Below are 11,541 nucleotides of genomic sequence, written 5' to 3'. Positions count from 1 at the left end.
CTAGAAAATGGGATAATGATATTTAACTATTTCATTGAGAGGCTTAATGGTTGTGAAATGTGCTGAGCTCCTTGGATGGAAGGAAACTGCTGTCAGAGTAAACAGTAATACCATGATTATGTTTGGTGGGAAGGTTTTAAGAGAGTCACTTTGTAACATCAATATCACAATTCTGCATTACACAGACAAGCCTGGCTAATCAAGTGAGTCACTTACCGAGAAATTTGTGTTTTACTTCATTTGTGGTATTTATGCATACTGTCTGGACCCCAAAGTCAAGACGAATTATTAACACCCCTGTAAGTCTGTGGAAAGAGATACCTTCTTTAGAGAATGACACATCCTTTCTCTAGTCTTAGAATCTAACTGCAAGCATCACCCTACAAAAAGTTTAGAAACATGCCTACAGGCTTTGAAATCTGCTACAGACTAGTCCATCCCACCATGTGACAGATCAGAGTCATAGGCAGTAGCACAGATATTAGTTCCTTGTTGATTTTTCCTCTGATATTCTAGGAAACAATGGGTCTTGAACTAATGTATCTGGCATTCACATACTCTTAGATGGGAACACAGCTATGGATTCTGAACACATCTGTGAAAAAATATCTAATTCAGTCAGTCAGTGGGAACCACAGGTGCTTGGAATCTCTAAAAAAAACACATAACCTTTTTTGGAACTTCTCTATGGATATAGGTACCTAATGTTAGACACACATACTCGGCAGTTCTAACTTCCCAAAGCCTCACTTCTCTCCAGCACCCCATCCTCTTCCTTCTTCTCATCAATATTTCCTGGTTTTGGGGTTTTTTTTTTAGGTTTATATTCCTTTAATTGAGAAGAGGGTGTGACATTAAATACTCTTCTATACTGCTTTTGGCCAGCATAACATGAAAAATGTTGTGACTATCTCCTACAACCTCAAACAACTCAAATGGACAAATTACTGGCAACTTATTTTTGGGCAACAACTTGAAACTGATGCTTCTGCTTCCACCATAGCAATCCTCATTTCATTTGTGATAAGGGATTAATACTGGTCATGTAAATCCTCTGTGATGTTTTAACGTTGGTAAAATGTCAATGAACGTGTTATTTTCCTCTTCAAATTAAAAGGTCACCTGAAGTAAATATATCTGTTTATATACACTGTTTGTAAATACCTAATACCCCACTACTGATACCTTAAAAAATTCTTGATATCCACAGCCAGTACCTTGACTACAGGAAATAACAAGCCACCTTTTCACTTGAAAAAGGAACTTAACCAAGCATTCACTTTCACCAAATGCATGTTACTAAATAACAAGGAATTAGAACAGTGTTACATAATAGAGAAAACAGTATAGAAGAGAGAGAGAAAGCTATTCTTGTATCACTGTCTACAGAACACATTCTCAAAGGTAAGGCATGGCTTTTGTGGGTTTACTAGGAATATTACTACAATCATAGCAGAAATAAAGTCTAATGGTAGTGGCAGTAGAAACTGTAGCATTGGTCCTATCTAATCCATTCAATTCACAATGCTTTAGAAATGTAACTGAATTTTCTCTAGGAAACATTATCTGTCCACAGGAGATCCATATTTCAGAAAAAATATGAGATCTTGGGATAAACATGAAGTTCACATATTGTTCTGTCAAACACAGGGCAACTAGCTAGCTAAGAGATTTTTAAGATTTCGTTACACCATTTTGCAACCTCTCCACAGCAACACAGCTGAATAAGGATCCTCTCACACCTAAGTCACATTTCATGGTTTCATATCTTAAAGATCAGGAGATTCCACAACATCGCACTAGTGCCTATTGAACTGCTGGATTGTTGGAAAGTGAGCAATTCTGAGTGGGGCCAAAAGACGTCATTTAAATAGATTTGTAGGTAGCTGCACTTTTGAGTTCCATCTCCAAATGGCTTGACTCATGTCAACCCAAGTAAAACAAAAGACCGGTTATGATATGTAAGTGGCCAGAACTCATATAGTGGGTCAACAGGTTAAAATATTCATTCTACAACCAGCACCTTGGGAAACACACATGAGATAATTAGTCAAAGTCCCGAAAAGAAGAAAAATTTACCATTTACTGTAGCAATTTTCAAAAACTCAATCACAAATGAGTGTTGAAATAGGAATTTGTAACACAGGACCACTGTGGTTGTTTCTGCTTGGCAGTATCTGAATAATGCAAATTCTGTTAGTAGCATTACATCAAGTAGATGACAAATTACAAATTATTATGTTAAGATTACACATTAGATATAGGAATACCTGAATGGACTGCTCCTGTTTTCTGCCTGTTTCTATGCTCTGGTAAGCCTTTGCGACAAGAATAATTTTAATATATATGTCTTCTAAAGTCCTCAATACAGGCTCTTGCAAGACAAACAATAGCAGATATACTAGGAGACAGCATCAAACCTCTGAAAACTCTTGGGTTAACTTTACTCCAAATTTTAAAACAAGAAGGATTCACTTGTTTTGCAGATTGCTGAAAAATAGATGCACTGTGACAAGGCCTACCCAGCGCCTAAAACTGATCATCCACTAAAGCTGGGGCTTTTCTAGTATGTGTTCATACTCTAGAATCTGTGGTTTTAAAATGAAATCAGGGCATGTAAGTTCCAAATACTCACTTTCAGCAAAGGGAATGCAGTAACTACACTGTATAAGCTGACATCACTGACAGGTCTGTACAAATCTACACTTGCTTATAACAACACGGAGATTTACAACTGAGAATGAGCCCTACTTTTACCTCAGAAGGCAGTGTCTGCCAGCAGGACCTAACACTCAGTGGAGAAAAATGTGAGCTTGGCATGACTAAAGTAGGCATTAGAAGATGTACAGCTGGGAGTGGATAAACTGGAATAGGCAAGGTCGAGAGTATTAAAATTTGGCCTATTTCTTCTACTGAAATGCGCACTGAAGGATTGTACTGGGATAAGGTACCATACAGTTGGTATGTAAAAAATAACAAAAATAAACCACTCTTCAAAAAAAGCGTTAGGAAGAAGAATGCGTACGACAAGTTCATGCGAATTAGGAATTAAGAAAATTTAGGAAAATGTGAAGAGGCATTTAAAACACTAAAGGAAGAAGTTACAGATTACTTATTTTCCCCTGAATCTTGCTCTTGATATGTATTTGGCTATATGCATGGAAAAAAAGGATATTATATTGTATATCATGCCCAGCTCATTCTCAAACTCCCCAGCTGATTCTCCTTCCATCTAATTTGAACTGTGTGAAATTATAAAGGACATACCATACCATGCAGCTACAGAAACTACTGTGCCAAGACTGCGGATCTCTTAAATTGCACAAACTCTTGTGCCTTGCTGAGAAGGTAGGAGCATATAATGGTTGAAATGAGAAAAGTAGAAGGGGAGAAAGGGAGCCAGAGAAGCAAGTCCTCCACTGGACTGAGTCCCCAAAGTAAGGATTGTAAACATTGTTTACCATTTAACATTGTTCCAGTTTAACATTTTCAAAGCTTCAGGTCTGAGTGACCCTAAGGTAGCTCTAAAGGACTGAGAAGAATACTAACCATTACCTTCAAATGCAGCTCTTCCCTGTTCAGCTTTTGGTAAGAGCAATGAGAAGTCTTTGAAAGTCATCAGCTTTCTATTTTCTCCCCATATAAACCCCCCATACAGACACAGTTACAAGAGCAAGTCATAGATAACCAACAAAATGATCAATGGCCTAGCTACCCTCTGAATGAAATTTGCACCTCTTTCCTGTATCAATATTAAATGTTTAATGGGTAACTATAGGAAGTTTATAATTTCAGAGCATAAAAATTAACTTTCATTGTAATTCATATTTGTAATGTATGGTGTTAATAAGTTTAGAGTAGAAGAATTAACTTTCTTTATAATTCATATATATAATAAACCTCAAATTGTAATGTTTATGTGGTTAGCTGCAAGGTGCCTGAAGTTTTATACATCTGTAATTTATACTTTGAAAGCGTTTAAGTGTCTTTTAATTGTAGAGGGCCACTTCGTTGGAATGGTGCAACCCAAAGTTCAAGGGCTGACACTGACCTGTGTGGTGACCTGTGACCACTGACCTGGTGACTTGGCGCCCCAGGGAACTGGGATGTCCCTTAATTTATTACGATGCTGGCTGAGACGCATCACAAAATTTTCTGGCCTCTTGGTTAATGGTAACCTCAATTCTCATTCCCTTGTTACAGAAACACAAGCTAGTTAGGATATACATGTTCCTCAGTATGCTGTGGCAGCTTCATGCAAATGAAGTGGAAAGCAGAAAAAAAATTAAGAGAAAATCTGGGCAAATTCGTTTGGAGGCATCCAACTGATAGGCTTCTGCCAAAAAAAAAAAAAAAAAAAAAATCAATTTTTATTTGAGCAACACAGTATTGTCGATTCTCATGATTCAATAATGAATTTCTTCAGAGGCAGAAGAAAAGTGATTACATAAGAATATCAGCTTCCTTTTTTCACTCTAGTTATGCAAAAAAAAAATTGAAAACATCATCTGTATTTTAAATACTGAGAACAGTGGTTATTATTTTTCAAACCTCATAGCTTTGTATGGTTGAATTTGCAGTCTTGGATCTAATCTCAGTGCTTTTGCTTTTCTAGCTAAAGGGGAGATTCTCCTGCTGTACAACTCCTCACACCAAAAATGAGACTGGACCAAAATGTAATCATTCCATTGGCTTTGGCTTAGGATGTTAGCCATGATACAGCTATTGATCTGCAATGCTGCTTGTGGAAATGACAAACTCGATTTCTTGTAAGTGGTTGAGAGAGACCTTTCACAACATTAAATAACAATTTCTTAGAACTGCTAATATATTTAAGAAATTATAATAATAGTAAATTAGAGCCGTATTTTCCACTTACCACTAAAACAGAAAGCGTATGTTCAAAAGTCTTCAAGGCACAAACTTCTAGGTAGGTTTTTATTTTAATCAGAGCCTTTTTGACCCTCTTCTTGTGTATCAGAAATCTTGTGAAATAAAGCTTTTTGAACTTTTGGGTAATACAAGACCTAGATACTCTACGCAGGCTGCAGCATTGCTAAGCGAGACATTTTTCACTACAGTGAAAAGTTTGGAACAGGGTGCAACCGTGAGTTTATTATTGCAACATGGGAGCAGGTTTAATCCTCACAGTCCTAAAGAAATACTGGTCCAGTACGACCCTGAATTTCTGTCTAAGCAAACACGAATGGTGGATAACAACTGAGATAGTCTCTGAATCAGAAAAAGAGCAAAAAGATGGGAGACGGATGAAAATCACATCTGTGTTAAGTCTCAGTCTCCAGTATTTAACAACCACAGCAACCCAGAAACTAAATGGAAAGGTTAGCATTAGTGGCACTCTGATTCCAACTAGCCACAGCTATTTATTTTGAGAAAGACTATAGAAAGAGGAGGGAGGGATTTATGAGGGAGCTGAGGGAGTGCTCTGTTTCACCATATCCTGTTTTGAACAGTTTCATTGGGCTTACCCTACAATTAATTTTAGGAACAGATCTTGCAGCACCCTAAGGATATCTACTCTTTCCTGGCTCTGTGCTCCAGAAGCTCACACTGAACTGATGATAATTCCAGACCACAAACTTTTTCCAAGCTAATCAACGGTCAATAAAGCAAATTATTTGCTGTATTGCAAAGTTCTACATGATAGCATTAGTCTTGAATTGGACTGCTGGGGAGTTGGTAACACACCTTAGTAACCTGAGTTACTTCCTACTTAATGACCTATGACCTATTGATATTATTTTGGAGCTTAGAATGAGAAAAAACGAAACTTTTCAAGAAATTGTTGCTTGACATGCAGAAAGCCAGTGGATCCTACAAAACTGAAGTGCTAATGAAGAATGAAAACTAAAAGCATAGCACATACTATATGAGGGCCTAATGTACTTTTCATTAACAAGACTAAAACTCATAAACTATCTGTAGAGCACGTTCAGTATATTGGAAAGACTAGAAGCAAATTTTTAAGTACAGAATCTACAGTGATTTCTTAGAATATTTTTCCCTAACAAAACTATTTCTAAAAAAATAATAAATAGTTGAATTGATTGTGAGAGAAAATGTATCATTAACTGAGCTGAAGTTTTAAGTAGCTGTTTTTTTCTGGTACTGAATAAACCCAGGTTCCTAAAAATGAAGCTGGGAACCAGTACCAGCAATGGTAATAATCCTCTCCACTTGCAAGCGTATCAAAATGATACCTACTGTTATGAAAATAAGAGGGTATCTGCTTCAATCTATCTGCTAATCTAGATGAAGGACCCTTCTTTGCTCAGAAATAATGGGACAGTAGAGGTGTGGATACACTTATAAATGCAAAGAAGACTATTTATTTATATGGCCTGGGAAACAAGAAGTTAGGTGTGACAGGCTTGAGTAATGCCTATTATAATTTCTGCAGATAGCTTGCTACACTGAAATCAGTCCTGTCATAATTATTTCCAAGGGCTTGATTGGGTGGCGTTGCACCATAACTCCACTGTCAACTTTATACCCAAACCATTTTTGCAGTTCCAAAAGTAGATTCATCCCAAAGGACTTGACAGTTGTACGATGACAGGAAATTTACTTTAAGAAAAAGATGAGGGAGAACACAAATAACACAGGAAGAGGCAGGTGGCACTGATCAGTGGCACTGCACATGTTGTGCTTATTCTGTATTGATAAATTATGAGAAGTCTGATGCATACGAATATCTGAACATGGTTAGATTGGTAACTGAAAATAACAATAGTTTTTCCATCTCCATTTATTCATCTTTTTTGAAGCAGCAGAAGAAAAAAATTGCTGGGTGGCTCAACTAATTAATTTATATAGCTGAAGATTTCTCAATGACTTGGAACTAGAGCTATTTTTTGCACGTGAGCTACTTTCACGTTTTAGGCACGAGTACTTCTTAGCATAGCTAAGATGTAGTATTGCTGACAATCAATAATTTCCTTATATCCTCAGCTTGTGAGCTGCTTCTAGACTACCCAAAGGAACACTATTATGCAAGAAATCATATACTAACACTAATCTGACATATTTTTAAAGCCAACGTATAAAATGGTCAGTCAGGAAATACAATTTCTATCTGTATCTTCACCAAGCTTTCATAAGCCAAACATACAGACTTCTTTTTTTATTTACAGTAATTACTATTGGGTTACTTCTAGAATTTTTGATGCTGAGAACTATGTATAAGATTACAGGATCTGACTTAACATTTTAAAAAGATGATCATCTAAATGATCATCTGTATGACAGTGCAGATCTTGCCATACAAATGCAGCAATGGGAACCACAGAGGAAAGAATAACTGAAGAAAATGTTTTTGTTATGGCCTTCTTTCTCAGAGCAGCATTCCATTCTCAGCACAATAACAATGACTTTTTAGAAAAACTATAGAAACAAAATGACAATTGCAACAGAGTAGTCCAAGAAAGACAGCATCCAGAAAAGTTGCCTTGGCAATAACTATACTGTACCCCATTCTGCCTGATCCACAAGGTCCTTATTTATGCTGAGTCAGCATCTCTCACTAACTGTTCACTCCTCTTTCTTTTATTAAGAGATAGCTGTCATACCATACCAAGAAGGAATCTTCTAAGTGTAAGTTAATTAATTTTTTTGTGGTAATCTATTTTCACATTTTGTGTAAGTGTAAATGACTTTTCAAATATTTTAGAGTCTGGAAGTTGCTTCCTTCATTGATCTAAAATAGCTTGACTTTGGTGACTTAGACACAAAGCGAAACATTTCTCTCATGTTTCTTTGCAGAAGGCTATTGATGAGCTACAGTGAGTGGGTAACATGGAGATGCTGCATGTATCTATTGGGCTAAATTCCTACTAGACTGACTAATTTAAAGAGGTTCTAATTTCACTGGATAATGAATTAACATTTTCAAGTATTTAGACTCTTTTTATTTTTACAAATTTAAAGACACCTATTAAATAAATAAAAAATTGTGTTTGCGATCAGAGGTAGTAAGCTTACTGCGGCAAGGGTTATGACTGCTTATGTCATCATACTCAACACAAGAACACCTTCTTGGGACTTCTAGATATTGCCTTAAAACAAATATATTTAATATCCCGATAGGGACTTGGAAGGCACAAGAGAAGCCCACAAAGAAACTGTTCAACTATGGCCTTTCTCAGTAGAATCAGCTGATCTTTATCGTTTAGTATTCAAAGGTCTCCTCCAGATGTGCCAGGACTGGGATGTGTGTCTTGGCACTCAGGACTTGTCAGCCAGTCAGAGACTAGAAAGTTTCAAAGGTATTCCCTGACTGTTTCCCAAGCCCTTCCTTTCACTCTGCACAGCAGTGAGAAGTCACCACAGGATGTGTTCTCATAATGCTATGTCACCAGAGTTGCACTGAGTTTTCATTTTCAAAGGCAGAAGCAGGTGAAATCCCACCCCTTCAGCAGCTAACGCTATAAGGAATACTTAGGTAACAATTGCTGTTCAGTATTCTTAACATTTTTTCATGGTGAATTTGAAATCTCTCTACTATAAGGAAAAAAACAACTTACTTTCTATAAATAGTTAGTTCCCCAGAGCTGGAACAATGTCTTCCATTTTGTTTCCAAATACTAAGCATGCCTGGAACTATATCTGAAATAAATAAACAGAAGTGCAGTATGTTTAGTATAGCTATGTTTTCAGGCACATCTGTACCCACCAGTCTGCAACTGTTTGGGATAGAGTCTGTTAATGCCTACCAACATCATCCCCAGAATGCCCACCAATTCATCCTCAAAACAAAGCAGCTGACTTCTGTTTGAAATTCCCATTGCATGGCAATAAATAGAAGTGCAGTAATGGATAAAATTTGTAACGGATGAAGCCTCAAAACAGCTAATAAATCATACGTGCCTTGGTAGTGCAAGTAGCTATAGAGCCTGATTTGCAAAGACTGCTCATTACAGAGAGCATAATATCAGACAAAGGATCTAGAGGCTGAAGACAAAACATTTCTACTGAGGCTTTCCCCTTTTTGACCTGTTTTTTTTTTTTTCTTCACTCATTTTCCTACAACATCACTGACTCCTCCATCAGACAGAACATGGTCTTCCTGTGTGAGCTGTGGCTTGTATCAACTTCTGGCTTGCAAAGTCAGTTTATAAACCTTCATGTCCTTCTGGCAAAACTTTCAATCCTGAGGCTGGATTAACAAACCAGGGCTTGGAACATCCAAAATTCTCCATCCTATAGACCAAAACAGAGATGACATAATTTTTACCAGGCTACGTATTGTGGTTTAACCCCAGCCGGCAACTAAGCCCCACCCAGCCGCTCGCTCACTCCTCCCCAGTGGGATGGGGGAGAGAATCGGAAGAGTAAAAGTGAGAAAACTCGTGGGTTGAGATAAAGACAGTTTAACAGGCAAAGCAAAAGCCATGCACGCAAGCAAAGCAAAACAAGGCATTCCTTCACTCCTTCCCATGGGCAGGCAGGTGTTCAGCCATCTCCAGGAAAGCAGGGCTCCATCACGCCCAACGGTGACTTGGGAAGACAAACGCCGTCACTCCGAACCCCTTCCTTCTTCTTCCCCCAGCTTTACATGCTGAGCATGACACCATATGGTGTGGGACATCCCTTGGGTCAGTTGGGGTCAGCTGTCCCGGCTGTGTCCCCTCCCAACTCCTTGTGCCCCCCCAGCCTGCTCGCTGGTGGGGTGGGGTGAGAGGCAGAAAAGGCCTTGACTCTGTGTCAGCACTGCTCAGCAGGAACGAAAACATCCCTGTGTTATCAGCACTGTTTCCAGCACAAATCCAAACCACAGCCCCATAGCAGCTGCTGTGAAGAAAATTAACTCTATTCCAGCACACTATGGAATCTTTGTTTTCTCAAGTACTCGACTGTCAGGTACTTTGTTCTCCCATGTAGTATTCAAGGTATGGCAAAATGAGTGACACATCAACAATGACATGTGATTTCATAGATAAAGTAATAACATGAGAATACACACAACTCCTAGTATTTTGAGGAGGAGAATCTGTTTTGGAGGACAGTGGGAATGGAATATTCAAAGAAGTCCAATTCCTATCGTTTCATTATCACATAACCCTGGGTATAAGGGGCACACAGAGACCCAAGCATAGAAGAAAATGCAGAAATTAACTGAAGACAGCATAGCAACAAAGAGCTCCAAACAGGTGAGGGACAGGCATGTAAACAGAGCCTGTTTACAGTGAAGCACGACTCATAGGGTACCTTTCTGTGAAATGGAAGAAAGGAGTCCCTGGTGTATATGCAAGCCATTCACTTTACAAGACCGGTGAAGTGCACGTGCTCTATACATTGGATAAATACAGCTGCCCTCAAGATAACACATTCTTCTGAAATAAACAAACAAACCACTTCACACTAGTTATATTCCCTTCCATCTGCTAGTCATGAAAATGCTTTGAACTCAGAGTTTATTTAATTACAAATACTTAGCTAGTTAACTAAGGCAAAGATCATGTGTTTTTGAAGTGGTCACTCTTGTCCTTCCATCTATTTGTCCCCTTGTCTCTTGCTATTACTCATGATGTTAAGCCTAAATGCAAGACTATCCCCTTTTGGAGGCAGAGACCAAGTATTATGTCTTTGAAGCACAATGAATCCTAATTAGGTATAATCAATAATAATTATAGTTATGTAATAGAAAATAGGAAGGTGAGGAAAAGGAAATGGCTGAGATCATAATAATTACTTTGTATTAGGACTGATAGGGAAAACTAGCGTGAGAAGCTGGCCACCCGAGGAAAGAGATACCTATTTATTTGGGTTTTCCTCAGAGTTGAAATAGCTAAGTTAAAGTGTACTAAGTGTCACACTGAACATGATTTATAACTTTAACAAGCTCTGGAAGTGAAGCTATCCTTTCTTTCTACTTAAGGTACGTGTATCTCTGAGGGTTTTGCTGTGGTAACCTCTTTGGAATGCAGCAATTACCACCTACGTGGCAAATTGGAAGTGCTACATTCCTCTGCTAGTAATCCACTCCTCCATTTAGCCAGAGGACAGGGAGGAGAAGGAGGTGACTCTAATGGAGGGAACAGTCAGAGCCACAGTGTTCTACTGGAAGGGCAAAGAAGCACTAGGCTTTAACCTCACAATATAAGATTTAAAAGCCCTCCATGTGGAGCGTGAAAGCCCTGTATACCTATGAGATACAAGATAGTTTGGACAAAAACAGAAATTGAGCTCCATGACACTTCTGATCTAATGCTTTATGTTCCTGCTGACCGCTGAACTCTGGCATTCCCAGAAACGTTGCTCAATGCTATCTTGCTAACACAACACAGGGGTTTTTTTTGTTTGTTTTCTGACAGGCTCACAGTTAAATGCTACACACCTAAATGATAATTTCATGCTACAGCTATTTTTTGCTTTCCAAGTTTTACAAGTAAAATAGTATTTTATCTCCCAAATAGTTGTGGATAAAAGGCAGAGTTTCAGAATGGATATGTACTTTAAAGGAAGAGAAAGTAGTGCTGCACAGATATAAGCTGCTTAAGTTATTTTAAGAACCACTGTGTC

Source organism: Aptenodytes patagonicus, chromosome 5 (assembly GCF_965638725.1).
Source record: "Aptenodytes patagonicus chromosome 5, bAptPat1.pri.cur, whole genome shotgun sequence".
NCBI classification, from domain to species: domain Eukaryota; kingdom Metazoa; phylum Chordata; class Aves; order Sphenisciformes; family Spheniscidae; genus Aptenodytes; species Aptenodytes patagonicus.
Note: the sequence above shows the minus strand (reverse complement) of the source record.